Raw genomic sequence first — 14,140 nt, 5'->3', positions numbered from 1 at the left:
CTAGCTGTGATGCATCCCAATAAAATGTTTTCTACAGCACATCTATAGATGGTGACAGTTGTTGGGAATATACCAAACTTCCTAAGCCTTCTAAGGAAGTAGAAGCATCTGTGTGCTTTCTTGGCCATTGCTTTGATACGGCTGGTCCAGGACAAGTTGCTGGTGATATTTACTCCTTGGAACTTAAAGCTTTCAATCGAAGGTAGACATAAAATGCTGGAGTAACTCAGCAGCACAGGCAGCATCTCTGGAGAGAAGGTTTGGGTCGAGACCCTTCTTCAGACTGATGTCAGGGGAGTGGGCGGGATAGAGATAGAATGTAGTCGGAGACAGCAAGACTGGTGGGAGAACTGGGGAGGGGATGGAAAGAGAGGGGAAACAAGGGCTATTTGAAGTTATAGAAGTCAATGTTCATACTGCTGGTGTGTAAGCTACCCAAGCAAAATAGGAAGTGCTGTTCCTCCTATTTGCACTGGGCCTCACTCTGACAATGGAGGAGGCCCAGGACAGAAAGGTCAGATTGGGAATGGGAGAGTTAAAGTGCTGAGCAACCGGGAGATCAATTGTCTCTATTCCAGCACCATTACTGTATGTGTACGCTGCGCAAACTCACATTTGTTTGACTTGAATGGTTTTAACACAATCGAATTAGTTTGAGGGCAGCTGATCAACATCAGCTGTATCTTCCCCTTTGCTCTACCTATTATATAAGAGTGTGAACTGATTGTATTTATGTGCAGTATTATCTGATCGGATTGCATGCAAAACGAGGCTTTTCATTGTACCTCTGTACACGTGACAATAATAAACCTAAACATAAACTTACTTCAGTTTTTAGTTTGGAGATACAGCATGGAAACAGGCCCGTCGACCCACAGAGTCCACACCAACCATTGATGACCCATTCACACGCATTATCCCATTACACTTTCTTTAGGGGCCATTTACAGAGGTCAATTAACCTACAAACCTGCACGTCTTTGGGATATAGGAGGAAACTGGAACACCCAGATGAAATCCACACAGGGAGAACGTACAAACTCCACACAGACAGCACCTGTAGCCAGGATTGAACCTGGGTCTCTGTGAAGTAGCACCTCTACTGCTGCACCACTGCTCCTCCCAGCAATGTATCCAGACCCAAACCACTTGTTACATCGAGCTTTTCCATGTAACACTCCAATCACGCACCTCCCCGTTACTTGCCCCTTCCCTGCCAGTGAGAATGAGAACATCTCCTCCCCATGCTCCATCCACACGTTTCATATTCTTCTGTTCCAAGGAGAAGCAGTTCAAGCAAAGAAAACCAAAAAAAGACAGAAAATACACCCAAGACGGGACAATTTACTTTTATTTTGGAAACCCACTGGAGCAGACCCTCGGAACGCACCTCGCTCCCAGAGAGTGAACGTCTAAGCAGTTCTCAGAGAGCAGAACTTGCGTGACCCTCAATCAATCTGGCGGCCATTCTAAACCGTGCACGTTCTTTCATAACCTTCATTGCAACAGCTGCAGCCACCATCAGCAGGGACGTTCCAGTCATACAGCCGGATATCCAGAGGAGAACTTTCAATTCACGCCCTGCAGTGCAATAACAAACACAGGCTTAGATATTCACTCCCCAAGATGATTGAAGAAGCCCACACTCACAACAGTGGTGGCAGCACAGTGGCGCAGTGTTAGAGTTGCTACCGCACAGCCAGAGACCCAGGTTCGATCCTGACTGTGGGTGCCGTTTATACGGAGTTTGTACATTCTCTGTGACCGCGCGGGTTTCCTCCCACACTCCAATGATGTGCAGGTTTGTAGGTTAATTGGCTTGTGCAAATTGATACTAGTATGTAACATAGAAAATAGGTGCAGGAGGAGGCCATTTGGCCCTTCGAGCCAGCACGGCTCGAAGGGCCGAATGGCCTCCTCCTAGGATAGAGCTGGTGTACAGGGTGATCCAAGGCCCAGCTTTAACTGTAAACTTTCCCTTATAGTCAACCTCCCAAAGTACCACACTTCACACTTTCTCCAATTAAAGTTAATCTGCCTTTTCTCCACCCATATCTGTGGCTGATTGACATCCCTACCATTTGCTGCTTCATTTGATATTCTACCATTTTTACTATCCCATAATTCTCCTCGACTCTAGACTTTGAGATACAGCGTGGAAACAGGCAGAGTTCACACTGACCAGTGATCACCCTACACACTAGGGACAATTCACAGAAGCCAACTAACCTACGATCCTGCACGTCTTTGGAGTGCGGGAGGAAACCAGAGCACCCAGAGAAAACCCACACGGTCACAGGGAGAACATACAAACTTTGTGCAGACAGCACCCATAGTCAGGATCGAACCTGGGTCTCTGGGGCTGTAAGGCAGCAATTCTACCGCTGAGCCTCTGCGACGCACCCCCCCCCCCCCCCCGCCCCCGCCCCCCTCCCCCAGCAACATTCTGCATCCAACACGTTACACCAAACTGCTGTACAAATCAACATTTTAATAAAGGCTTTGTGTCAAAAATTAAGGCTCAAATCTTCAAAACTCGCTCACATGCACATGCTAGTGTAGACACACCATCAGGCGTTAGCCAAGCTATGGGAGGGAGTGAACTCTCGCCTGTATTTAATCAGTTCACCATCGCTACATTCATTAAGGATATTCCAACATAGAGACCAAAACCACACACAAAAAACTCTGGTCATAATTGCCATTGGAATTGTACATTGAAACACCTTGCCCCTCGGCTTGTCATTATGAACGTGGACCTTTGATTTTCATTTCAAGCTAGAGTTTTTACAGAGAGGTCATAGCAAAGCCAGTTCCCTGGTACGCACAGTGTGTGGTCGTTTCTCCCTGATCTGTCGGCTGTCTCGGAGAATCGTGCAGCGCGATGGGGCCCGTGGAAACTATGCCAGTCCCGGGCTCGGGAGGCACTGCCTCTATTTTCTGCTCTTGCTTTTTGAGAATCTGTGGGCTGGGACATTTCTGGGGGAAGAAAGAAAACATTCTGATTATCGATGTGTAACACAAGAAGACATTGCAATTTTAAAGAGCAAAGAACTCGATCTTATGGTCCCACCACCCTGCCCCAACATGAAGTCCCACCTTCACACATGTTGTAGTCTATGTAATGAATTTCAATGTTATATCTTGCATGAAATGTGGTATCCTTTATCTGTACACTGTGGATGGTTTGATTGTAATTATGTACCTGTAGTGCCTTTTCTTTGAATGGAAAGGATTCAAACAAAAGAGGTGGCACAGTGGCTCAGCAATAGTGTTGCTGCCTTACAGCGCCAGAGACCCAGGTTCAATCCTGACCACGGGTGCTGTCAGTACGGAGTTTGTACGTTCTCCCAGTGATCGCCTGGGCTTTCTCCAGGTGCTCCGGATTCCTCCCACATTCCAAAGACGTCCAGGTTTGCAGATTAATTGGCTTCCGTAAATTGACCCTAATACGTAGGATAGAACTAATGTCTGGGTGATCGCTGGTCAGCATGGACTCAGTGGGCCGAAGGGCCTGCTTCCACGCTGTATCTCTAAACTAAATACGTTTTTCCACTGTATCTCGGTACATGTGACAAAACAAAAACTAAACACCAAACTTGACATTTCATCACTGAGACGACATACCATAAAACACAGAACCGAATCACCTCTTCCTCATTCCCCATAGATCCTCCATGCATCCATACTCTTAGTTGCCTGCAAGATGGTCTGCTATAACCAAAATCCGCTATAAAGAGGTTTGTAATAATGGGGATGTACTGTAGATTCTGTACTATACTGTAGTTCCTACCCAGCTGTTATCAGTCAAATAAACCTTGAAAATCACTGGTGTTACATTGACAGTATTGGCACTGGTTTATTACCGGTCATGTGCACTGAGATAAGTGAAAAACGCTGCTTGCAATCCAGAAAAATTATCCATACACAATTACAATAAAACCATGCATGCATGCAACAGGTAGCACAAAATAGAAAGGAGTGGAAGGAAAGGAAGCAATTTATGGTGCATCTGTAGAAACTGATGAGTCATTTGAGACATGCTGACTTTCCTCCATATGCCGAGTCCATCTACGCTTCACGCTGCCTCGGCAAGGTCACCAGCATAATCAAGGACCAGACTCACCCTGGTCACGCCCTCTTTCCCCCTCTCCCATCAGGCAAGAGGTACAGAAGTGTGAAAATGCACACCTCCAGATTCAGGGACAGTTTCTTTCCAGCTGTTATCAAACAACTGAACCATCCCATCAACAACTAGCAAGCGGTCCTGATCTCCAATCTACCTTACTGAAAACCCTCAGACTAAATGGAGACATAAAAGACTTTTAAATGGAGAGACACAGTAATCTCGTTGTATGTGACACATGCAATGACAATAAAGCATTCTGATTCTGATCTTTAATCAGACTTTATCTTGCACTGAACATTTTTCCTTTTATCCTGTATTTGTACACTGTGGACGGTCGATTTAAATCATGTACAGTCTTTCAGGTGACTGGTCAACACGCATCAAAAAGCTGCTCATTGTACCTCGGCACACGTGACAATAAACTAAACTAGATTTAAATGGCCAACCTACCGTCAAACAATCTGCCCTAGCTTCAACGTTGCAGACTTTTGTCTGACAATGCAGGTAAACAGGATGCTTCTCCATTTCCGTGAAGTGGAACATTTTGATGGCAAATCGAGTACTATTGTTCATCCCGTTCACGGAATGCCATCTGAAGGTCTCGTCCACAGGACAGCTACAGAGGCGGAGATGGGAGAGAGTAGAGTACAGTAAGAAACAACCTCAGGTAGCTTAAACCTAACAGTATGAACAATTAATTCTCCATTTGAAATAACAAGGACTGCAGATGCTAGTTTACCAAAGACACAAAGTACTGGAGTAACTGAGCAAGTCAGGCAGCATCTCTAGGGAATATGGATAGGTGAGGTTTTGGGTCGGGACCCTATTTCAGACTTGAATTCCCCAATTTTAGATAACCAATCTACAAACCCCCCCACAATCCACCATCATGTTTTCTTCCCCCCTGTGCCCCACCTGGAATGGCAACCATTTCTCCCCTCCCCTCCACCTATGTTCCTTTCTCTGGCTTCACAATTCGTACCTCTTCTATCCAGATCTCACACCTTTTGTCTTTTCATCTCTAGCCTTTGTCCAACCATCTGCCCATCAATACCCCCTCCCACCCCTCTCACCTGTATCCACCCATCACTCGCCAGGCTTTGTCCTGCCCCCACCTTTCTTCCAGCTTACCACCCCTACTCAACAAACAGTGCGAAGGGTCACAACCTGAAATATCATCTATTCATGTTCCACAGAGATGCTGACTGACCCACTGAGTTACTCCAGCACTTTGTCTTTTTGTTGTTGTAAACCATCATCTGCAGTTCCTTGTATCACCAAATCCATCTCATCAGCAACGGACACACAGTGGACAGTTGTGCAGAACTAAGGGAGAACTGCACTGTCAGAGATACCATCAGCTTAACATGCATTATTACGTAGAAGCCACAACTGATCGAGTCGGTAGATTAATTGGCCGCTGTAAATGGCCCCGAGTGTGCGGGTGAGAAGTAGAATCTGGGGATAGTTGATGAGAATAAACTGGAATCAACTTCGAACTGGTCTATGCCGACCAGTAATTCCCCGCACACTAGCATTATCCTACACTTTTGATTGTTGAGTTTAGCACACAAAGAGTCGCCCGGCTTGGGCACCTTAAGAATAATTTTATTATTAATGTTTAATGATTGTGTCATTCTTAATTGTTACTGCATGTCGTGTTGTTACTTGCGAGCGGAGCACCAAGGCAAATTCCTTGTACGTGTACATACTTGGCCAATAAACGTATTAATTCATTCATTCATGGATTATGATAGGATCAGGGGTATTAGCTACAGGGAGAGGTTATGCAGGGATATGGATTATGTGCAGATAACAGTTGGTCTTGGCATCATGTTGGGCACAGGCATTGTGGGCCAAAGGGCCTGTCCTTGTGCTGTGCTGTTCTGTGCTCTACCAGCAAACAGCAGCCTGTGAAAAACTTTCCTCAAGACAGCCCGCCCATTCCAGGATCGGAATGCGCGACCTCCTCCTTTTGGGAAAGAGATTCTCACCCATCCCGGAGGAAGTAGAAGGCGTTTCTTCCCAGCGAGTCCGCCAACACGGTGGCCCAACACGAGGTCACTTGTGTGATCAACGGCATTCCGGCGCTCCCAGCCACCGACGGTCCCACCTCCAAGTACAGGTCATCGTTAAGCTGGATGGTTGGTGCCTTTTCATACACGGCATCTGGCGAGAAGGTGTCATCTTTGTAGAGAAAGATAGCGAGCTGGAGTGGGTCTTCGTTGTATCCCACTATCGGTTCAAACATCCTTCAACAAAGAAACAAAACGGTTTAGGAGACTTTAGTCATTTCTAAACCACTTCAATAATACAGATCCACCCCCTGATGATCCGGATGTCTGCTTTAACCCGGAGAAAATTATGAGAGTGCACTTGAAATCCACCCCCTCGGAAGTTACCCCGAAAATGTGGCGCCTAGGCCGGGAGAGGCGGCCGATCTCAACCTCATCAGGACTTCTGCTGCAAAAAGCACATGACATTAATAGACAAAATTAAATAGGATATTTTCAGAAGTTTAATAATAAAGGGAGATAAATGGGTGGGGGGGGGGCGAGGAGAAATAAAGAGAGTGGTGGGGGAGGGTGGAAAGAGACACACACATGCTTTCTCTCACACACTTGTGCACGCACTCCCTCCCGCGCACACACACAGCTTCACAGAACCTTCAGGCCAAAGGTCAAATTTGAAACGTACCTAATCTGTGGGATTACATCCATAGGCATTTTTGCCGAGGAGCTTCGTGAATAGGCGCAGATCACAGAGAGGGTCAGGGGAGGCTCCCTGATGATGGGAGATTCAGAATGATGCTCATGCACAATCACATGTTTGAATATTTGGTGAGTCTCATTCATCTGTGGGGGGAGGGGGTGGGGTGGGGGGGGAAATAAAGAGACAACCACAGTTAAACAAAAGAACAGGGGATCAATACTTTTATTACTCATGCAATATCTATTAAATGTTTTACAAGATTTACAAGAACGATCCTGGGGGTGATTGGGTTAACGTATGGTAAACATTTGACGGCACTGGGCATGTACTCGCTGGAGTTTAGAAGGATGAGGGAGGGGGGGGGGGGACCTCATTGAGACTTACCAAATAGTGCAAGGATAGAGTGGATGAGGAGAGGATGTTTCCACTAGTGGGAGAGTCTAGGACCAGCGGGCCTAGTATAAAAGAATGTACCAGATGAGAAGCAATTTCTTCATCAGAGGTATGGTGAATCTGTGGAATTCATTGCCACAGACGGCTGTGGAGGCCAAGTCTTTGGGTATTTTTAAAGCAGAGAATGACAGGTTTGTGATTACTAAGGGTTTCGTTTTTTTAGTTTAGTTTAGATATACAGCACGGAAACAGGCCCTTAGGCCTACTGAGTCCACGCCGACCAGCGATTCCCGTACTCTGGCACTATCCTACACAATTTACAATTTTTACCAAATCCAATTAACCTACAAACCTGAACGTCTTTGGAGTATGGGAGGAACCTGGAGCACCTGGGGTAAACCCATGCGGTCACATGGAGAATGTACAAACCCCATACACACAGCACCTGTAATCGGGATCTAACCTTGGTCTCTGGCGCTGTAAGGCAGCAACTCTACCGCTGTGTCAAAATGCCACCCTGTTAAAAGGTTATGGGGAGACGGCAGGAAAATGGGGTTGAGAAGGAAAGGTAGATCAGCCATGATTGAATGGAAGAGTAGACTCGATGGGCCAAATGGCCTAATTTTGCTCCTCTGAATTACAAACTTACCAGGAGCTGCGCTCCACAGTAAGCCTTGGTTTTGGTGACAGTGAACAGGTAGAAGTCTGTGTTCTCTTCCACTCCGCACTCCCCGTCGTTCAAGACCAGATCTAATCCCGTCGACAGCTGTTCCGCCAAGAATTCTCTCGATACGCTAATTTTCATTGAATCCATCCCGCAGTTTGCGAACACCCCTTGATCTTGAGCATGGAAATAAAAGGTATTCCCATAGATAACATTACAATCCTAGGGCACAAAACAGGTGGCAAGGTGCAGAAGCCACAACTCAGAGCCATAGAGTTAGGAAACAGACCCTTGGGGCCCAAAATGTCCATGGCCAGATTCAGGGACAGTTTCTTCCCAGCTGTTATCAGGCAGCTGAAGAATCCTATCACCAACTAGAGAGCGGTCCTGATCTCCCATCTACCTCGGACTATCTTAATCTAACTTTACTGGACTTAATCTTGCACTAAACATTATTCTCTTTATCCTGTATCTGCACACTGGACAGTTCGATTGTAATCATGGATAGTCTTTTCACTTCTTCTCTGCTTGCCCTTCTGCACAGCCTAAAGTTGTAAGACAACTTGTTCTGTATGATCTTCTGTTTGTACATGCCAGGCTGATTGCATTCGTCGAAACAGGGTGGACCATGTGAAGGTTGCAATCTCCCACCCCGTCCTTTCACTAATTGGATAGCACGTAACAAAAAAGTTTGACACTAAACCAAACTAAAAGACACGACACTAAACTAGACTAAACTAAACGTCACTCTGCTAAACCAAAATTCACTGAACTAAACCCATTTACCTGCATTTGGCCCATCACCCTCTAAACCCATCCTATCCATTCGCCTATCCAAATCTACAAGTCATACACCCACTTACCTACATCAGGGGTAATTTATAGAGCCCAATTAACCCATTGGCACATCTCTGGGTCATGGGAGAAATCTGGAGCAAGCATTGAAAACCCAAGGAGAACGTGCAAACTCCACACAGTCAACACCCAGGTCAGGATCAAACCTGGATCTCTGGCTGTGAGACATTAGCGCTAACATAGGAGGTAGTGTTTCGATTTAAAAAAAAAAAAATTAATAATTTGAGAAAACCAACCTCTACAAACTCGACTTTGATCAGAGTCATAGTATCCTTGGTGACAGACACATGTGAATGAATCAAATGTGTTGATACAGTCAGCTACTTCAGGACAGTCATTCTCAGCGGAGTCACATTCATCTTCATCTGGAACACAAATAAACCAGTTCCCAAACCAACACAATGCAAATTATGTCATGGAGCCATACTGCACACAAATAGGGTATTTGGCCCAACTTATCATAAGGCATAGGAGTATAATTGGGTCATTCAGCACAGTCTGTTCTGCCATTCGAGCATTTTCTCTATTTTCCCTCTCAATTCCATTCTCCTGCCTTCTCCCTGTAACAGTAGACAATAGGTGCAGGAGTAGGCCTTTCGGCTCTTCGAGCCAGCACCGCAATTCACAGTGATCATGGCTGATCATCCACAATCAATATCCCGTGTTCCTGTCTTCTCCCCATATCCCCTGACTCCGCTCTCTTTAAGAGCTCTATCTAACTCTCTTGAAAGCATACAGAGAATTGGCCTCCACTGCCTTCTGAGGCAGAGAATTCCACAGATTCACAACCCTCTATGTGTGAAAAACCTTTCATGCCGTTCCTAATCAAGAACCTATCGATCTCCACATTAAATATATCATATGATTTGGCCTCCACAGCCGTCTGCGGCAATGAATTACACCACCTCTGCTTTGTCCACGATGACCAAGATGCCCCATCTACACTGGTCTCATTTGCCCACATTTGGCCCATATATCCCTCTAAACCTTTCCTATCTATGTACCGTGTCTTTTAAATGCTGTTATAGTACCTGCTGCAACTGCCTCCGGTGGCAGCTTGATCCTCTGCAAGAAAGAACTGCAGATGCTGGTTTAAATCGAAGGTAGACACAAAATGCTGGAGTAATTCAGCGGGTGAAGTAGCATCTCTGGAGAGAAGGAATGGGCGACGTTTCGGGTCGAGACCCTTCATCAGACCCGAAACGTCACCCATTCCTTCTCTCGAGAGATACTGCCTCACCCGCTGAGTTACACCAGCATTTTGTGTCTACCCACCATCCTCTGTGGGTTGGTTCTTGTCCATCTGGTGAAGAGGGTCTCCTTCCTTTCTCCAGACACACAACAACCCCCTCAAACTCCCTCTCACAGTGGTGGAGGCCAAATCATTGGGTATTTTCAAAGCGGATAACGACAGCTTCTTGATTAGTAAGGGTGTCAAAGGTTATGGGGAGAAGGCGGGAAAATGGGATTGAGATGGGAAGAAATAGATCAGTCATGATTGAATGGCAGAGTAGACTTGATAGGCCAAATGACTTAATTCTGCTCCTGTTAGCCCTGTCCCATTGTACGAGTTCATTCAAGAGCTCTCCCGAGTTTAAAAAAAAAATCAAACTCGTGGAAGCATGTAGAATGGACGTAGCAGGTATGTCTGAGCTCGGGGACGTCTCTTAGCGGCTCATAACTCTAACGGCAGGTACTCGGGAAACGCGGTATGCTCGGGAAGACTGTTGAAGATTTTTCAACATGTTGAAAAATGTCAACGAGAGCCCCGAGTACCTACGAGCGGCCATTACCGTAAATCTCCGAGTGCGAATCAGGGCAAACTCGGGAGAACTCTTGAATTAACTTGTACAGTGGGACAGGGCTTTAAGGTCTCATGAACGTATGACTGAAGGGCCTGTTTCCATGCTATATCTTTCAATGAAAGATACCCATTCTTCCAAAGCCTGATCCCTCAACTGGGGCAGGAGGGTGTAGTTGGGAGAGAAGGAAGAAGGTCAAGATGGGGTGACCGAGGAGGTATGTCACCTACCGTTCCAGAATAGCGCATCGCCCTCGACAGACACGTTGGAGTACCGGAGGTCGGAGAGAAGCTGCCGGAGGTTGGCCGGCGAGTTACCGAGCTGGACCTGTGCCGCCATGTTCATCTCCACAGCGTCGCCGGATTCCACCAGGTACAGCATCTCCACTTCTGCACGGGTGAACGTGCCCGACTCCAGGAACAGCCGCCCAATCTGTCACATGGACACAGTCCTCACGTTAAAAATCCCAAACAAGCCCCAGTCTGGGCGAGAAACATCGCAAACACATCATCACCCGACAAGCCCCAGCCTCAACTCTCCGCGGATAGACATGCTGGAGAAACTCAGCGGGCCAGGCTGCATCTTGGGGAAAAGGAACAGGCGACTTTTCGGATCAAGACCCTTCTTCAGACCGAGATGATTTCTTTAACACCAACTCAGCTGCGAAATCTCCTCGAGGTGTGCCTACTTTGAAGAACTTCTCCTCTTCTCTCTGACGAGAGTTCTGCAACAATCCTCTCAGTCTGAAGAACAGTCCTGAAGAAGACAACTACGGGTGCTGTCTGTGTGGAGTTTGTACGTTCTCCCCATGACCTATGTGGGTTTTCTCCGGGCGCCCCGGTTTCCTCTCACACTCCAAAGATGAACAGGTTTGTAGGTTAATTGGCTTTGGTAAAATTGTAAATGATCCCTAGTGTGTGTGTAGGATAGTGTTAGTGTGCGGGGATCACGGGCCAACATGGACTCGGTGGGTTGAAGGGCCTGTTTCCATGCTGTATCGCTAAACTAAAGGGCTCATTTCCGCGCGTATTCCTCAATCAATCAACAATTCCCCTGCATCCATTCTTCAGCTGACGTTGGGCCTTTCACCTCCATCTCACCTTAGAGCTGGCGATGTTTGCCAGCTTTAGATAAGTTCGAGAATTGGGATCATCCATGTAGTCCTCAAACCTCCAGGGGAAGCGAATGCTGACGTGCAACGTTTCAGGCAGTGTGATAATTCTCCTACGGTCGGAGGGCTGGGCTTCAGTTGGGCAGCCTACGGAATTCCCAAAATGAGTGGAGGTCAAAGGAGAGGCACCTCCACCCAGCAGACCCAGCGTGGATATCGGTTACCTTCCATTCCCAAACTTCCTCCTCTTTATCCCAACTTTTCCCAGAGAGATTTTCTGACTCAAGCCAGTACCCACTCCAATACAACTGTCCAGATAGTTAGTCCCAACCTCTTTCCCCTTGCGTTGGCGGCTATTTGTTCACTGCCATTATCTCTGAAGAACATAGATGGATGACGTTTCAGGTCAGAACCCTGCTTCAGACCGTCTGAGGATGGATCTCAACCCAAGATGTCACCTATCCATGTTCTTCAGGGATGCTGCCGGACCCGTTGAGTTATCCCAGCTCTTTGTGTCTTTCTTTGGTATAATCCAGCATCTGCAGTTCGTTGCTATTACAGTATCACAGAAGCACTCTCCGTTATCAGATTACTGAATAGTCCTCCCATAAACTAGGATGTAGTCCCGATCTTCCAACCTACCTCATTGCGGACATTGGACTTTTTCCCTCTGCAGTTGATTGCCACAACATTATAAATATATTTCCGACACCATTGGTCCTCCTGTCTTGGCAACAGACCCTAGCATTTAAAATGTCTAATGTTTACAAAGACGTGGTGGGAGTATGGAACGATCTTCCAGAGGAGGTGGATGAGGCAGGTACTATAACAACATTTAAAGGACATTTGGACAGGTCCATGTATAGGAAAGGCTTAGAAGGATAGAAGCCAAGTGCGGTAATTTGGTCATCATAGACGAGTTGGGCCAAGAGACGATTTCCATGTACCTCTCCAGGAAGTTGCAGAGATCCTAACATTTGGACATGTGAGAATGTAGATTACAATATGGTGTGGACTAGAGTTAGTCAGAGTTTATTTTTTAAGAAACAGCATGGAAACAGGCCCTTCAGCCCACCACATCCATGTTGACCACCGATCACCCATTTACATTAGTGCTATGGTGGGATGATGTTAGATGGGGCCTTGGGCCTGTTTCCATGCTATACGACTATAACAGGATGGTGCTACATCCGTCAACTTGTCCCCGAATCCCAATACACAGTCGGAAGAAAGTCCTGCCTTCCGTTGTATGTACCCTCTGCTCACCAATGTCTTTTTGCACCTTAGAAACAAGGAACTGCAGATGCTGGATTACCAAGGAAAGACACAAAATTCAAAATGCTGGAGTAACTTAATGGGTACGGCAACATCATTAGAGAACACAGACTGGTTACGTTTCATGTTGGGACCGTTCTTCAGTTGCATGCTAAAATGCCCAAACCGTTGAACCTTGGACTTCTCATTAAACCACTTAAAGCTAGCTTCACCCCACACTTGTACCTGTAGCAGCAGCCCAGGAGGTTCCTTCACTCATCCATTGTCCACAGCTTGCTCGGAAGGTGTACAGGTACCGAGTACAGGCCGACAAACCCGAAACCTGGTAGTAACTCCTCCTGGTGAAGGCCACCGAAATGTTGTTGACCATGACGAGTGTCCCTTGGCTCGCTGGTGGGGAATGCCAGGAGAAGAAGCCCCCGTCAACGGTCTGCTTGTAGTTCAGATCAGTGATCTTGTCTGGAGCTGGGGGAAAGAGGGGCCATTTAAAATGGTGGCACCGTTAGATGACCTGAAGCAAGAGGCGAAGGTGAGAGTGGGAAAGATTTCATAGGAACCAGAGGAGCAACTTTTCCACAGAGTGTGGAATGGTATATGGAATGAGGAGGTAGTTGAGGAAGGTACTATAACAACAGTGGCGCAGCGGTTGAGTTGCTGCCTTACAGCAACAGAGACCTGGGTTCCACCCTGACTACGGGTGCTGTCTGTACGGAGGTTGTACATTCTCCACTGTGACCATGTGGGTTTTCTCCAGGTGCTCCGGCTTCCTCTCACACTCCAAAGACATCCTGGCTTGTAGGTTAATTGGCTTCGGTAAAATTGTAAATTGACCCTAGTGTGTAGGAGAGTGTTAGTGTACGGGTGATTATTGATCGGCACGGAGTCGGTGGACCAAAAGGTCTGTACCTCTAAGCTAAGATAACTTGGACAGGTACATGGATAGGAAAGGTTTAGAACGATATAGGAAAGTGGGACGAGTGTAGATGGGATATCTTGGTTGGCATGGACAAGTCCGACTGAATTGTCTGCTTCCCGACTCCACGTAAAACAAACAAAATTCTCGCCTTGTGTCGTGTCCACTAGAATCCCCAAAGCACTTTATTGTAATTGAAGTACCTGGTGTTCAGGAAACACCAGAAAATTAGGGTGTGCACAGCTATCTCTCTGCTCTCGATAATGGGGTTCAATCCCTGCCTCGG

This window comes from Amblyraja radiata, chromosome 19 (genome assembly GCF_010909765.2).
Source record: "Amblyraja radiata isolate CabotCenter1 chromosome 19, sAmbRad1.1.pri, whole genome shotgun sequence".
NCBI classification, from domain to species: domain Eukaryota; kingdom Metazoa; phylum Chordata; class Chondrichthyes; order Rajiformes; family Rajidae; genus Amblyraja; species Amblyraja radiata.
This window is presented reverse-complemented; position numbering follows the sequence as displayed.